This window comes from Anas acuta, unplaced genomic scaffold, assembly GCF_963932015.1.
Source record: "Anas acuta unplaced genomic scaffold, bAnaAcu1.1 SCAFFOLD_168, whole genome shotgun sequence".
NCBI classification, from domain to species: domain Eukaryota; kingdom Metazoa; phylum Chordata; class Aves; order Anseriformes; family Anatidae; genus Anas; species Anas acuta.
The window spans coordinates 110,742-127,491 of NW_027076019.1; the positions used below are offsets into that span (position 1 = coordinate 110,742).

The 16,750-nt window shown below is 48.3% G+C and overlaps 2 long non-coding RNA genes across 3 annotated transcripts; both read left to right on the top strand.

Annotated features, from left to right (window-relative positions):
• Positions 1-5,621: 5,621 nt before the first annotated feature.
• Positions 5,622-9,842, top strand: LOC137848859 (uncharacterized). Its single transcript, XR_011091548.1, has 6 exons — positions 5,622-6,008; positions 6,108-6,176; positions 6,398-6,491; positions 7,171-7,262; positions 8,702-8,811; positions 9,264-9,842. It is a non-coding gene; the product is annotated as an uncharacterized lncRNA (long non-coding RNA).
• Positions 9,843-12,420: 2,578 nt separating this feature from the next.
• Positions 12,421-16,505, top strand: LOC137848860 (uncharacterized). 2 transcript variants are annotated; one of them, XR_011091550.1, is made up of 4 exons: positions 12,421-12,725; positions 13,691-13,793; positions 15,111-15,184; positions 16,069-16,505. It is a non-coding gene; the product is annotated as an uncharacterized lncRNA (long non-coding RNA). The 2 variants fall into 2 exon arrangements; XR_011091549.1 differs by having other exon boundaries at positions 12,433-13,793.
• Positions 16,506-16,750: the final 245 nt, after the last annotated feature.

Consider the following 16,750-nt stretch of genomic DNA (forward strand, 5'->3'; position numbering starts at 1 on the left):
GAGCAGCACGAGAAGGGCGGGCTGGTTGTGAGCTGGATTGGAGCAGAACTGCCAAGTAGCACGAGGTGAGTGCGAAGGGTATTCGTCTTGCTTTGCAGGTGCCATGGCAGGCTCTCCACAGAAGCGGTTGAGGATTTGAGAAGAGGTTGCAGCTCATCAAGGAGCGACACGTGCAGGGATGGCTTGAAAACGGTATGGCTGCTTTCTCTTCTGTTTATCAGGTGTCACTGGCGACGTGGGCTGTGATGTTAGTCTTTAGAATCGGAACAAAGCAGGTGCTGAAATGTTTTGTTTTTTTTGTGTTGGGCTTGCACCTTGATGAGTGTAGGGATGGGTTTTAAGTGGGTGCAGCGGAGGGCCTGAACCCCAGTGTCCTGTAGTGTGTTTTGACCCATCAGCATAGCCTTTTGGTTCTCAGGTAGCCTACTGAAGTAAGTGATTTTTCCTGTGAGTGGAATGGAATTGTTTTTTTTTCCATGTAATTTGTTCTCCTCCTAGATTTTTCTTTTTATGTATATAAAATATTGAGCTAATTCCAGAGGGGAAAAAAAATCAGTTTACTTTCTTAATCAGTTTGTCCTTTTAATATTCAAAGCTGCAGCAACAGCATGGGTATTTGTGTCTCTAGAAACACCCTAGCTCTCCTGTCTTCACTCTGCATGCATTTGAGCTAAGCCATATAAATGAATAAAGAAACCACAGCTACTGCTCGTTTCTGATTTTTTTTTTTGTGCTTTCCCCCTTGCACTTTCCCAGGTGATTGGCTTCAGGGTCCAGGTGAGACCTAGTGGTAACTGAGTTGCAGGTATGCCATCAGAGAGCTCCTTCTGCCTGGGCTGCACTTTTGGGTAAGCGTTTGGTTTTATTTCAGTTGGTTGCAGGGTTCTTTAGGTGGGTCAGAGTCTATGGACTGATGCGTTCTGAAGTAGAAACCGGTACGCATATCTTTTTGAGTTGGTAACTGGTGGGATCTGTCACTGTAAAGCAATCTAGTAGTAGTATGTGCCTGTATTGCACGCAGCTTTTCCTCAGGTGAGTAGTTGTTATGGCAGTTTTACGGATAGTATGGTGATGTTACTTTGTGTGTTTGCTTTGTGGTTCTGGTTCCCTTCTGATTTTTGCAGAATTACGGGGCTTTTTGTGATTCTTTGCCTGTATGTCAAATTTTATCAAAGTCAAAACCTTGGTGGCAAAGTGATGGAGCAGAGTTTAGTTGAAATGTATCATGGAAGCTCCCTGTGTGAGCATGTGTCTGAAAATGGCAGCAGTGGGCACGTAAAGGGTAGTCTGTTTCAAGTTTAGGGACAGTTTGTTATATTTCTGGAGCTTTTGCCTGTGTGTTTTCTGTCTGTCGAGTGTTCAGACCTTGCAGCCTTTTAGTCTTGATGTCCTTGAATTGACATATTAGAAGTATGTTTATTAGGTGATTCCAGGTAGTTGTTTTTGGGAAACAGTGGGGTAATGTCTCTTGACCGCATAAGTGCAGTAGTGCCTAGAGAGTGAGCAGGCTCACCTTCTTCCTCTCTGCAGAATAAGGCCGCCCGGGCCCATTTCGGCGCGGCGCCGCCCGGGCCCATTTCGGCGCGGCGCCGCCCGGGCCCATTTCGGCGCGGCGCCGCCCGGGCCCATTTCGGCGCGGCGCCGCCCGGGCCCATTTCGGCGCGGCGCCGCCCGGGCCCATTTCGGCGCGGCGCCGCCCGGGCCCATTTCGGCGCGGCGCCGCCCGGGCCCATTTCGGCGCGGCGCCGCCCGGGCCCATTTCGGCGCGGCGCCGCCCGGGCCCATTTCGGCGCGGCGCCGCCCGGGCCCATTTCGGCGCGGCGCCGCCCGGGCCCATTTCGGCGCGGCGCCGCCCGGGCCCATTTCGGCGCGGCGCCGCCCGGGCCCATTTCGGCGCGGCGCCGCCCGGGCCCATTTCGGCGCGGCGCCGCCCGGGCCCATTTCGGCGCGGCGCCGCCCGGGCCCATTTCGGCGCGGCGCCGCCCGGGCCCATTTCGGCGCGGCGCCGCCCGGGCCCATTTCGGCGCGGCGCCGCCCGGGCCCATTTCGGCGCGGCGCCGCCCGGGCCCATTTCGGCGCGGCGCCGCCCGGGCCCATTTCGGCGCGGCGCCGCCCGGGCCCATTTCGGCGCGGCGCCGCCCGGGCCCATTTCGGCGCGGCGCCGCCCGGGCCCATTTCGGCGCGGCGCCGCCCGGGCCCATTTGTCATGTGGAGCTACAGAGCAGGTGAGGTAAAGGAGCTGGGAACAGAGAGGCATTGCACAATGATATGTTGCCTTAGTAGTAGTGAACGTTGTGCAGGAGGTGGTTATTAGGGCTGGCATTCTGATGAATGCTGGCTCTCTGTGTTTACAGATGGGGGTGAGTCTGTTTAAACTAATTCCAGTTCAAAAAGTTTCAGTTACTAGCTTGGTGATATTTTCAGTTCAATATTGATATCTGCAGAGAAAGTAAAAAGGGATTTTTGCTTCTAGAATCACTGCAGATATCTTGCCTGCTCTTTGCATGCTTTTGAGATAAAGCTGATTTTAAAAAAGAAAGAAAAAAAAAAAAACACTTGCTTCTCTTGCTCCCTTCCTGGTCTCTTGTGCTTTGTCCCTCATCTTCCCCAGGTGATTTGGTTTGGGTGCTGGGCGGGGACAAAAGGTATATGAGCCCCAGGCACGACATCAGAGCTCCTTCTGCCTGGGCTGCTCTTTGGGGTCAGTGCTTTGTGTTTCCTTCAGTCAGTTGCAAGGTTCTCTAGGCAGGCTGCAGTTTGTGGAGTTCTGTATTTCTAAGTGCTTGGAATTCTAGATTTCTAAGTGCTTGAAATAGAGGGATATTTAGTAGAGGCTGCTGTCTCACTGTTTTTTGGGATGGTCACATATGCTCCTGTTTTTGCACCATATTTTAATCTCTACATGTATAAAAACACTTGTTTTAGTCTCCTGGAGAGTTTCAGCAGCTTGATTACATGCTACATGTGGCTTGACAGCGTAGATGCAGCATTGCCAAGAGACTGAGCAGGGTTGTATCAGAGTCACCTTTTCATCTGCAAGGGGTAAGTCTGTGATTACCCCTGCCGAGGCTGCTGTGTGGGCATGTCTTTTTGGCATTTGTGGAGCTCAGTTGTTTTTTTTGTGTGTATGTACATGTTCTAAGTTTATTTTTTTTTTTGAGGGGTGAATAGTGTGTGTGCTGAGCGTGGTTGCCAGGTGGATGTGGGGAGCTGCTCAGGACTGGTAGGTTTGGTTTCTAGGAGTGTGCAGCATCCTTCCTGTGCGATGCGACTGATTGTTGGGTGGGAACGTTCCAGCTCATATGTCTTAAGCAATGTAGCTTGTGTAGTGGTGTGTTGTGTGGCCTGGGCAGAGTTTGCTGTGGCGCTGTGAGTGTAGAATCTCAGTTAGAGCTGGTGAGCAGCTGAAGTACCGGAGCTGGGAAGAGAGAGGTATTGCAGCAGGTACGCTGTGGCTGTGAGGTGCCTCAGAGTGTGCTTTTCCCTTGTCTCTGCAGGTGCTTGGTTCAGTTGTGGAGAGGGAAGGGAAATCGTTATGTCAGGAAGCTCTGAGGGAAGGTGAGTGGTGTCAGCCTGGTCATCCCTTATCTGAAGCGAAGACGCTCAGGTGTTTCCCTGGGAGGTTCCGAGGTGAGGCTGTTTGGGATAGAGGAGCAGTGTGGCAGGCGGGTTCTTGCAAGCACAGTTGTCATTGTATGCTTTTGTGTTCCCAGGTGGCGTGGGTGATGCTGGCCGCTCCTTTCAAGCTTGGACCTAATTTGCAGGTCCAGAGGCAAGTGGCCTGCTGTTTTGAAAGGATAAAAGTAAAGCTGGGGTCGCTTATGTTGTTGAGGGATGGGTGCTACTGCTGGCAGCTGAATGTTTATCTTCTGCCTGTATTTTTCTTTTGTTCAGGGTGAAACGCAGTGTGCAGTGCAGGACGTCTCAACCCGAGCTGCCTCTGCAGTGACTCTGGTGCGTGATGAGCAGAGGTAACTGTTGTTTTACGGGCGCGATTGTCACTGCAGTTATTTTCCTACATCCAGTAGAGTAAAATTCCAGTTTGCCTTTTAGAGGTTCTAAAAGTGGGTGAAGAGAACAGATGGAAGCATCTGCCATGGGGGGCAGGGAAGCGGCTGAGGTACAGGAGGGGATGAGAGTATGTGATTTTTTTCCCGGGGGTGGAATGGAATTGATTTTGTTGGTGTATAATCTGTTCTGCTCCTAGATTTTTCTTTCAGTGTAAATAAAATTTTAAGTTAATTCCATTTGAAAAAGTTCCAGTTACTTGCTGGGTCGTGTTGTCCTTTCAATGTTAAAAGCTGCAGCAAAAGCATGGGGATTGTTGCTTCTAGATACACCCCCAATTTTCTTGTCTGCAGTCTACGTGCAGTTGAGCAAAAGCAGATTTCAAAAAAAAAAACGAAAAAAAAACCATGAAACACACACAAAAAAACAATAATAAAAAAACAAACCACCATTGGGTCACTTCTGAACGCAACGATCATTTGATCCCTTTGTTTTCCCAGGTGGTGTGGATGATACTGGCTGCACTGTTGGAGCTTGGATTCGGAGAGGAAGAGGTGAGCAGAACCGTATGTTGCATCAGTAGTAGTCAGCATTGTGGAGCAGGTGGGCATCATGGCCGGCGTGCTAGTGAATGCTGTTACTCTGTTTTTGCAGCTGATGATGAGCCTGGCAATTGACTAAGATGGCAATCGGTGCCTGTGCATTTCTTGAGGCGGAGGGACTTTACCATCCAACAACCTGAGAGCTAAGTTGTGGGGCACCTGGTATTTGCATATCTGGGGTGGCTAATGGGAGCTGGGAGCCAGAGCAGCGTGGTGCCTGCTGGCTGAATATACTTGGTGCCACTGTGAGGGGTGGTTCAGGCTGGGTCACGTTCTGGGTGCTTGTGGCTGGGTCACCAGGCTAATAGAAGCAGCGGGATTATTTTGTAGCATGAGTGCGTGTGCCAGGCAGGACAGTTTCCTTCAGTTTGTCTGTCCTGTAGTGTTGCTTCTCCATTGTGTGTTGTGAATTATGGTCTCCTTGGGTCTTGATATTCTCCTAACTTTTTACACAGGACTGACTAGACAGGCGACTTGGTAGCTGTGCTGAAGGGCCTCAATGCTTGTTTTGTCATCATGGCTCTGATCCGAGCACTTTTTGTCTTGCAGTTGCTGCTTAAAGTGCAGATAAGTTTCAGGTCTTGTGATCTCAAGCTGAATATGATGCACATCTGTTTCCATCCTCACTCTTGCAGAAGTCGTCTGGGCCGTATCAGGAGCTCTTGCTTGGGAATTGATTTCCTGAGAGTTGTCTTAGGGGGTTTTCAGTCCCCATCCTTCTGGTCTCTTGTCTTGAAGGCAGGCTTTTTAGGCCTCCATCATCCCAGTTCTGGCAGTTGCTTCCAGTCGCGTGTCGTGACATTTGAGTCTCTGGTAGGGTCTGGTGCAGAGCACCTGTTCTGACTTGCTGTTGCCGTAGGGCTTTCCTTTTGGGGGTCACTTTTTCTTGTGCCTTGCGTTGTGTGTTTTGTTTGTAGTGTTTGTGGCGTGCCCGTGTGTGTATGTGTTTGGTCTGGAGCTGTCCTGCCTGGCAGTTAGTGATTAATGTGGCAGTGCATGGGTGTACTAATACATTGATGGGACTGTTTTGGCAAAGACATCCGGTCTGCCTCTGGGCACGTACTGAGGGGCAGCTGGCACAGTCATCTCTGTAGTGTTAGGCAGATGTGTGGGGGGGAGATTTGAGCTGCTTGTGAGCAGCTTCTCACATAGTGTTTGAACAGTGTGCTTGAGGAGGTCTGTCGAATCTTGAAAGCTTACAGATATGGGGTTTTGCTTTTTTTTTTTTTTTCTTATATCTTTCCTGTCCCCAGTAGAGTGTAAACCCTAGGAGGAACCTGTCACAGGAAAGAGCTCCTTCTGGAACTGTTCAGCACTCGGTAGGCAACTTTTGTTTAATTTGTTTAAGGTGAAACACAGTGTACAACACGGGACTTGACCATAGCTGCTTTTGGCAAGGTGAGCGATGAACAGATGTAGCAGGTACTTTAGGGGTGCAGTTGTCACTGCAGTTACTTAACTACACAAAGTACAGTAAAAATCCTGTTTATATTTCAGAGGTGTATTGTAGCTGGCATAAGAGAGCAGATGGAAGCATCTGCCTCGAGGGCAGGTGAGGAGGCTGAGGTAAGGGAGCAGATGAGAGTAACTGTCCCAGCTGTGCTGTGGCTTTGGATGCTGCTTCAGCCTATGCTTTTTTGTTTCACATTTGTCTCACACAGGCTCAGAGGGGCCAAGCTGCACTCTGAAGAGCAGCACGAGAAGGGCGGGCTGGTTGTGAGCTGGATTGGAGCAGAACAGCCAAGTAGCACGAGGTGACTGTGAAGGGTATCCATCTTGCTTTGCAGGTGCCCTGGCAGGCTCTCCACAGAAGCGGTTGAGGATTTGAGAAGAGGTTGCAGCTCATCAAGGAGCGACACGTGCAGGGATGGCTTGAAAATGGTATGGCTGCTTTCTCTTCTGTTTATCAGGTGTCCCAGGCAATGTGGGCTGTGATGTTATTTCTTGAGAATCGGAACAAAGCAGGTGCTGATGGCGGTTTTTTGGTAAGCAAAGTGGTGCCCGAAGCCCTGTCCTGTGTAGCCTGAGCACGCCTCGCTGAGAATGAAGCTTGCTTTCCAGCAGTTCCCAAAGCTGTTGAAGCTGAAATGCTGTGTCTGTTTTTTTGTGTTGGGGTTGCACCTTGGTGAGTGTAGGGATGGGTTTTAAGTGGGTGCAGCGGAGGGCCTGGCCCCAGTGTCCTGTAGCGTGTTTTGACCCATCAACATAGCCATTTAGTTCTCAGGTATCCTACTGAAGTGATTTTTTCCTGTGAGTGGAATGGAATAGAATTATTTTTTGGTGTGTAATCTGTTCTACTCCTAGATTGTTCTTTCTATGTAAATGAAAGATCGAGGTAATTCCAGATGGAAAAAGAAATCAATTGCTTGCTTAGTTGTATTGTCCTTTTAATATTCAAAGCTACAGCAAAAGCATGGGGATTTTTGTTCCTAGAAACACCCTAGCTCTCCTGTCTGCACTCTGTATGCTGTTGAGCTAAGCCTTATAAAGAAGTAAATAAACCACAGCTGCTGCTCCTTCTTTTTTTTTTTTTTGTGCTTTCCCCCTTGCACTTTCCCAGGTGATTGGCTTCAGGGTCCAGGTGAGACCTAGTGGTAACTGAGTTGCAGGTGTGCCATCAGAGAGCTCCTTCTGTCTGGGCTGCACTTTTGGGTAAGGGCTTTGTTTTTCCTTCAGTTGTTTGGAGGGTTCTTTAGGTGGGTCAGAGTCTATGGACTGATGCGTTTCCTAGTAGAAACGGGTACGCATGTCTTTTTGAGGTGGCAGCTGGTAGGATCTGTCATTGTACAGAAATCTATTAGTAGGTGCTTGTATTGCACACGGCTCTTCCTCAGATGAGTAGTTGTTATAGCAGTTTTACGGATAGTGTGGTGATGTTACTTTGTGTGTTTGCTTTGTGGTTCTGGGTCCCTTCTGATTTTTGCAGAATTACGGGGCTTTCTGTGATTCTTTGCCTGTATGTCAAATATTATCAAAGTCAAAACCTTGTTGTTAAAGAGATGGAGCAGGGTTTAGTTGAAATGTATCATGGAAGCTCCCTGTGTGAGCATGTGTCTGAAAATGGCAGCAGTGGGCATGTAAGGGGTAGTCTGTTTCAAGTTTAGGGACAGTTTGTTATATTTCTGGAGCTTTTGCTTGTGTGTTTTCTGTCTGTCGAGTCTTTAGACCATAAAGCCTTCTAGGCTTTATGTCCTTGAATTGACATATTAGAAGTACATTTATGAGGGGTTGCCAGGTACGTTGTTTTTGGGAAACTGTGGGGTATGGTTCCTTGAGTGCATAAGTGCAGTAGTGCCAAGAGAGTGAGCAGGGCCACCTTCTTCATCTCTGTAGAATGAGTCTGTTTGGGCACACTTCTCAGGTAAATGTAGTGAGCAGATGAGGGAAAGGAGCTGGGAACAGAGAGGTATTTCACAGTAGCATGTTGCATCAGTAGTAGTAAGCGTTGTGGAGGAGGTGGGTGTCAGTGCTGGCGTGCTAGTGAATGCTGGTTCTCTGTTTTTGCAAGTGATGATGAACCTGTTTGACGTAATTCCATTTGAAAGAGTTCCTGTTACTGGCCTGGTCGTGTTGTTTTTTCAATGTTAAAAGCTGCAGTAAAAGCATGGGGATTGTTGCTTCTAGAAACACCACAGGTCACCTGTCTGCTCTCTGCATGTTTTCCCAGTAAAGCAGATCTTAAAAAAAAAAAAAAATAAAAAAAAAAAATAAAAATAAAAAGCAGTTGCTTCTGTTCCTGCTTTCTTTCTACTTCCTTGTGCTTTGCCCCTCCCCTTTCCCAGGTGATTGGGTTTGGGTGCTGGGCAGGGCTGAATGCTATATGAGCCCCAGGCATGCTATCAGAGAGCTCCTTCTGCCTGGGCTGCTCCTTGGGGTAAGTGCTTTGTTTTTCCTTCAGTCAGTTGCAGGGTTCTCTAGGCAGACTGGAGTCTATAGATTTCTAGAATTTTTAAGTGCTTGGAATTTACTTAATAGAGGAATGTTTAGTAGAGGTTTGTGGCTTATTGTTTTTTAGGATGGTGCGATACTCCTCTGTTTTTGAGCTGCACTTTAATCTCTAGATGTATAAACCCACTCGTTTTATTCTGCAGAGGACTAAAACCAGCTTGATTACCGGCTACATGTGGCTTGACAGTGTAGATGCAGCATTGCCAAGAGACTGAGCAGGGTTGTATCATAGTCACCTTTTCATGTGCAAAGGGTAAGTCTGTGATTACCCCTGCTGGGGCTGCTGTGTGCGCATGTCTTTTTGGCATTTGTGGAGCTCGGTTGTTTTTTTTTTGTGTGTGTAAGTTCTAAGTTTATTTTTTTTTTTGATGGGTGAATAGTGTGTGTGCTGAGCGTGGTTGGCAGGAGGAAGTGGGGAGCTGCTCAGGACTGGTAGGTTTGGTTTCTAGGAGTGTGCAGCATCCTTCCTGTGCGATGCGACTGATTGTTGGGTGGGAATGTACCAGCTTGTGTGTGCTGGGCAATGTAGCTTGTGTAGTGTGTGTTGTGTGGTCTAGGCAGAGTTTGCTGTGGCGCTGTGAGCGTAGAATCTGAGTTAGAGCTGGTGGGCAGCTGAAGTACCGGAGCTGGGAAGAGAGAGGTATTGCAGCAGGTACGCTGTGGCTGTGAGGTGCTTTAGAGTGTGCTTTTCTCTTGCCTCTGCAGGTGCTTTGTGCAGTTGTGGAGAGGGAAGGGAAATCGTCACGTCACGAAGCTCTGAGGGAAGGTGAGTGGTGTCAGCCTGGTCATCCCTTATCTGAAGCGAAGGGAAGACGCTCAGGTGTTTCCCTCAGAGGGTCCGGGGTGAGACTGTTTGGGATAGAGGAGCAGTGTAGCAGGTGGGTGCTTGCAAGCACAGTGGTCATTTTGTCCTTTTATGTTCCCAGGTGGCGTGGGTGATGCTGGCCGCTCCTTTCAAGCTTGGACCTAATTTGCAGGTCCAGAGGCAAGTGGCCTGCTGTTTTGAAAGGATAAAAGTAAAGCTGGGGTCGCTTATGTTTTTGAGGGATGGGTGCTACTGCTGGCAGCTGAATGTTTATCTTCTTCCTGCCTTTCTCCTTTGTTCAGGCTGCAATGCAGTGTGCAGTGCAGGATGTGTCAACCAGCTGCCTCTGCAGTGACTCTGGTGTGTGATGAGCAGAGGTAACTGTTGTTTTTGGGGTGCGGTTGTCACTGCAGTTATTTTCCTACATCCAGTAGAGTAAAATTCCAGTTTGCCTTTTAGAGGTGCTATAAGTGGGTGAAGAGAACAGATGGAAGCATCTGCCACGTGGGGCAGGCAAGCGGCTGAGGGACAGGAGGGGATGAGAGTATGTGATTTTTTTTCCCGGGGGTGGAATGGAATTGATTTTGTTGGTGTATAATCTGTTCTGCTCGTAGATTTTTCTTTCAATGCAAATAAAAGTTTGAGCTAATTCCATTTGAAAAAGTTTCAGTTACTTGCTGGGTCGTGTTGTCCTTTCAATGTTAAAAGCTGCAGCAAAAGCATGGGGATTATTGCTTCTAGAAACACCCCAGTTCTCTTGTCTGCATGCTGTTGAGCTAAAGCAGACTAAAAAATAAATACAGGAAACACACACACACACACACACACACACACACAAAAACAGTAACAAAAAAACCAACACCATTGGCTGACTTGTGAATGCAACGATCATTTAATCCCTTTGTTTTCCCAGGTGGAGTGGATGATACTGGCTGCACTGTTGGAGCTTGGATTCGGAGAGGAAGAGGTGAGCAGAACCGTATGTTGCATCAGCGGTAGTCAGCATTGTGGAGAAGGTGGGCATCGTGGCCGGCGTGCTAGTGAATGCTGGTACTCTGTTTCTTGCAGCTGATGATGAGCCTTCAATTGGCTAAGGTGACAATCGGTGCCTGTGCATTTCTTGAGGCGGAGGGACTTTACCATCCAACAACCTGAGAGCTAAGTTGTGGGGCACCTGGTATTTGCATATCTGGGGTGGCTAATGGGAGCTGGGAGCCAGAGCAGCGTGGTGCCTGCTGGCTGAATATACTTGGTGCCACTGTGAGGGGTGGTTCAGGCTGGGTCACGTTCTGGGTGCTTGTGGCTGGGTCACCAGGCTAATAGAAGCAGCGGGATTATTTTTGTAGCATGAGTGCGTGTGCCAGGCAGGACAGTTTCCTTCAGTTTGTCTGTCCTGTAGTGTTGCTTCTCCATTGTGTGTTGTGAATTATGGTCTCCTTGGGTCTTGATATTCTCCTAACTTTTTACACAGGACTGACAGCATGGAGCGTGCTGGCTGAATAGACTTGGTGCCACTGTGAGGGTGGTTCAGGCTGCTTGTGGCTGGGTCACCAGGCTAATAGAAGCAGCGGGATTATTTTGTAGCGTGAGTGCATGCGCCAGGCAGGACAGTTTCCTTCTGTTGGTCTGTCCTGTAGTGTTGCTTCTGCAGTGTCTGTTCTGTGCTTCTTGGGTCTTGATATCCTCATGACTTTTGACTCTGGACTGACCAGACAGGCGACTCGGTGGCTGTGCTGAAGGGCCTCAATGCTTGTTTTGTCATCATGGCTCTGATCCGAGAACTTCTTGTCTTGCAGTCGCTGCTTGAAGTGCAGATCTGTTTCAGGTCTTGTGCATCGTATTCGGTTTGAGATCACGTCTGTTTCCATCCTCACTCTTGCAGAAGTCGTCTGGGCCGCATCAGGAGCTCTTGCTTGGGAATTGATTTCCTGAGAGTTGTCTTAGGGGGTTTTCAGTCCCCATCCTTCCGGTCTCTTGTCTTGAAGGCAGGCTTTTTAGGCCTCCATCATCCTAGTTCTGACAGTTGCTTCCAGTCGCGTGTCGTGACATTTGAGTCTCTCGTAGGGTCTGGTGCAGAGCACCTGTTCTGACTTGCTGTTGCCATAGGGCTTTCCCCCGGGGGTCACTTTTTCTTGCGCCTAGTGTTGTGTGTTTTGTTTGTAGTGTTTGTGGCGTGCCTGTGTGTGTACGTGTTTGGTCTGGAGCTGTCCTGCCTGGCAGTTAGTGATAATAGCTAACGTGGCAGTGCATGGGTGTACTAATACATTGATGGGACTGTTTTGGCGTAGATATCTGCCTCTGGGCGCATACTGAAGGACAGCTGGCACAGTCATCTCTGGAGGTTGGCAGATGTGGATTTGGCAGAGTTGAGCTGCTTGCGAGCAGCTGTTTGCATAGTGCTTGAATGGTGTACTGTTGAATCTTGAAAGCTTACAGATATGGGGTTTTGAATTTTTTTATTTTTATTTCTTTCCTGTCCCCAGTAGAGTGTATACCGTAGTAGGAACTGCCCACAGGAAAGAGCTCCTTCTGGAACCGTTCAGCACTCGGTAGGCAGCTCGGTGCCTGTCTTGATCTACTTCTGAGGTGCTGAGGCAAGGGGGCTGCTGTTTTGAAATGATAATATCGTTAATTGGGTCCCTTTGTGTTGTGGAGGGATGGGTGCTAATGGTGGCAGGTGAATGATTGATTCTCTTGTGGGTGTTTTCATTTGTTTAAGGTGAAACACAGTGTCCAACACGGGACTTGACGACCGGAGCTGCTTTTGGCAAGGTGAGCGATGAGCAGATATAGAAGGTACTTTAGGGGTGCAGTTGTCACTGCAGTTAGTTAACTGCACAAAATACAGTAAAAATCCTGTTTATTTTATATTTCCGAGGTGTTGTAGCTGGCCTAAGAGAGCAGATGGAAGCATCTTCCTCGAGGGCAGGTGAGGGCGCCGAGGTAAGGGAGCAGATGAGAGTAACTGTCCCAGCTGTGCTGTGGCTTTGGATGCTGCTTCAGCCTGTGCTTTTGTTTGTCTTTTGCAGGTGTCTCGCACAGGCTGAGTGGGGCCAAGCTGCACTCTGAAGAGCAGCACGAGAAGGGCGGGCTGGTTGTGAGCTGGATTGGAGCAGAACTGCCAAGTAGCATGAGGTGAGTGCGAAGGGTCTTGCTTTGCAGGTGCCATGGCAGGCTCTCCACAGAAGCGGTTGAGGATTGGAGAAGAGGTTGCAGATGATCAAGGAGCGACACGTGCAGGGATGGCTTGAAAAGGGTATGGCTGCTTTCTCTTCTGTTTATCAGGTGTCCCAGGCAACGTGGGCTGTGATGTTAGTTCTTGAGAATTGGAACGAAGCAGGTGCTGATTGCGGTCTTCTTTGGTAAGCAAAGTGGTGCCCAAAGCCCTGTCCTGTGTAGCCTGAGCACGCCTCTCTGAGGATGAAGCTTGCTTTCCAGCAGTTCCCAAAGCTGTTGAAGCTGAAATGCTGCGTCTGTTTTTTTTTGTGTTGGGGTTGCACCTTGGTGAGTGCAGGGATGGGTTTTAAGTGGGTGCAGCAGAGGGCCTGGCCCCAGTGTCCTGTAGTGTGTTTTGACCCACCAGCATAGCCACTTGGTTCTCAGATATCCTACTGAAGTAAGTGATTTTTCCTGTGAGTGGAATGGAATTGTTTTTTTTTTTTTTTTGGCATGTAATCACTTCTGCTCCTAGATTTTTCTTTCTACGTAAATAAAAGATACTAAGAAAAAGAAAAGGTACGTTGTTTTGGGGAAACCGTGGGGTAGGGTTCCTTGACCACATAAGTGCAGTAGTGCCTAGAGAGTGAGCAGGGTCACCTCCTTCTTCTCTGCAGAATAAGGCTGCCCGGCCCCATTTTGGCGCGGCGCCCCCCGGGCCCATTTGTCATGTGGAGCTACTGAGCAGGTTAGGTAAAGGAGTTTTGAACAGAGAGGTATTGCACAACTGTATGTTGCATCAGTAGTAGTGAGTGTTGTCCAAGAGGTGGGTGTCAGTGCTGGCATGCTAGTGAATGCTGGTTCTCTGTTTTTGCAAGTGATGATGAACCTGTTTGACTTAATTCCATTTGAAAAAGTTCCAGTTACTTGAGTGGTTGTGCTGTCCTTTCAATATTAAAAGCTGCAGCAAAAGCATGGGGATTGTTGCTTCTAGAAACACCCCAGGTCTCTTGTCTGCTCTGTGCATGTTGTTTAGCTAAAACATTTAAAAAAAAAAAAAAAAAACAGGAAACACACACAGACAAAAAAAAAAACAATAAGAAAAAAAAACCAACACCATTGGCTGACTTGTTGTGAATGCAACGAACATTTAATCCCTTTGTTTTCCCAGGTGGAGTGGATGATACTGGTTTCACTGTTGGACCTTGGACTCGGAGAGGAACACGTGAGCACAATCGTACGTTGCATCAGCAGTAGTCAGCATTGTGGAGAAGGTGAGCAATGGGGCTGGCGTCCTAGTGAATGCTGGTACTCTGTTTTTGCAGCTGATGATGAGCCTGGCAATTGACCAAGATGACAATTGGTGCCTGTGCATTTCTTGAGGCGGAGGGACTTTACCATGCAGCAACCTGAGAGCTAAGTTGGAGGGCACCTGGTATTTGCATATCTGGGGTGGCTAATGGGAGCTGGGAGCCAGAGCAGCGTGGTGCCTGCTGGCTGAATATACTTGGTGCCACTGTGAGGGTGGTTCAGGGTGCTTGTGGCTGGGTCACCAGGCTAATAGAAGAGGCAGGATTATTTTGTAGTGTGAGTGCGTGCGCCAGGCAGGACAGTTTCCTTCTGTTGGTCTGTCCTGTAGTGTTGCTTCTGCAGTGTCTGTTCTGTGCTTCTTGGGTCTTGATATCCTCATGACTTTTGACTCTGGACTGACCAGACAGGCGACTCGGTAGCTGTGCTGAAGGGCCTCAATGCTTGTTTTGTCATCATGGCTCTGATCCGAGAACTTCTTGTCTTGCAGTCGCTGCTTGAAGTGCAGATCTGTTTCAGGTCTTGTGCATCGTATTCGGTTTGAGATCACATCTGTTTCCATCCTCACTCTTGCAGAAGTCGTCTGGGCCGCATCAGGAGCTCTTGCTTGGGAATTGATTTCCTAAGTGTCTTCTTAGGGGGTTTTCAGTCCCCATCCTTCAGGTCTCTTGTCTTGAAGGCAGGCTTTTTAGGCCTCCATCATCCCAGTTCTGGCAGTTGCTTCCAGTCGCGTGTTGTGACATTTGAGTCTCTCCTGGGGTCTGGTGCAGAGCACTTGTTCTGACTTGCTGTTGCCATAGGGCTTTCCCCCGGGGGTCACTTTTTCTTGCGCCTAGTGTTGTGTGTTTTGTTTGTAGTGTTTGTGGCGTGCCTGTGTGTGTGTGTATGTGTTTGGTCTGGAGCTGTCCTGCCTGGCAGTTAGTGATAATAGCTAACGTGGCAGTGCATGGGTGTACTAATACATTGATGGGACTGTGTTGGCAAAGACATCCGGTCTGCCTCTGGGCACGTACTGAAGGACATCTGGCACAGTATATCTGTTTGCGAGCAACTTCTCGTTTACCTCTATTTATTTAAAAAACTGTAAAATTTAATTGCAATCCAGTTTGGGACCCAGTCATGTATTACACCAGGGGGCTTGTCCAGGAGGGCTTTGGTTCTTGGAATCTTATTTGATGTAGGAGAGGTGCCCCAGCATTTGGTGGTTGCTGTTCGAGTCTGGTCGGGACTAATGGCATCTTGAACCTGAATACAGGTAAGCTAAGGTTTTGATTTTTTTTCAGCTCCCTTGCTGGCTGCAGCAGTATATTTTGCCCGTAATTCTGCGTGTGAAGATCTGAATGAAGACAACGGAGTCGTAAGTGTTTAAAGCGTATACTGTTCTGTTGGATGGGTTTTGGTTGCCTGTGTGTGTAAGAGTGTGACTGAGACGGAATTTAGTTCCGAAGCGATTGTGGAGGTCTTCTGTACCACAGTTCCAATCTCCCGCGAGGGACTTGGCTGATGAAGGACCGAAGGGATTCCCAAAGGATTTGTGGGTGGGTGATAGATCTTAAATCCTCTTTAAGACACTCTTATTAAGGTAACCAAGGGCTGTGGGAATTGCCAGAGTAACATTCCTAGATGGGTGAGACAAAACCAAAGACCAGGGACCAGAAGAAAGGGAGCAAATTACCAGACATACCACCAGAAAGTCCATTAGGAATAACAGTTAGAAACTGGAACGAGAGAGGCCCCAGTAACGTAAAAAGTAAATAAAAAATGGTTCAGTCTTGTGTGATAGAATGGCCAAAGGAGCCTTTAAGACCGCATGTCTTTGGGCCCGTTTTTGGATCCTTTGAAGACTGTATTTGTCAGGCCTTAAATACACATGTTAATTCGAAGGAACCTTTCTGCCGGGAAGAAAGTGATGATGCAGGATTATGGATCAGGAGGACTTCATGTCCTTTTACAGCCTTAATATTTACACTAAAAGCAGGTAAGAAATTTTGAAGAAGAAGAAGAACAGGAAAAATAAAAAGATAATAAACGGGAGCCGTTGGATAACCTACCATCTCCATATCGTAACAATCCACCTCCGGTGGTGTGCTGGGTCTGGCTGGAATGTTAACTTTCCCAGCAGCAGCCCATACAGTGCCGTACTCTGCAGTTGTAGCTGGAGCAGCAGTGTTATCACACCCTTGTTGCGTCTACTGCTGAGCAGCAGTGGCACAGCATTGGGCCTTTCTCTAACCCTCCTAGGGGATGGGCAAAAAGCGAGGAGAGAAACATCACTAGGGCAGCTGACCTAAACCAATCCAAGGGATATTCCATACCATGGGATGTCACACTCAGCAATAAAAGGTGGAAACAGGAAGAAGAGGGGAGGGGTGGGCTCTCGTTGAGAAGACGTCGGTCCTCCTCTCGAACACCGGCTGCGTGCGTTGAGGCCTTGCATCAAGGACGTGGTCAATCATCGCTCATTTGTGGGAAGTAGAGAGCAATTTCTTTCCTCTGCACTTCCATATAGCTGTCATTTATTTTGTTTGTTTGTTTTCGTCCCTTCTTTTTATTTTCCCTTTTCCCCTCCTTTTTCCCCTTTCCCTTTTTATTTCCCCTTAGTTAAATTGTTTAGTTCATGGTAGTCTTTATTTAATTATTATAATTATTTCCATTTAATTAAATTATCCTCATCTCAACCCGTGAGTTGTTCTTTGCTTTACTTCTCCCCCTCCTCACCTAAAGGATGCATTCATGAGAAGTAGGACTGCCGTATCTGAGAGAGCTCCTCTATATCCTTTAAGGGAGGTAACTGGTGTATAACTGGGTTGGAGTTTTAACAGGGTTTTAAGGGTTTCAGGGTTAGCGTGTTAGGGTTTTAGAGTTCTTTTTGGGATGGAGTGTCGCTATGTTTTTTAGGGTTAGGGTCCTAGGGTTTTATTTT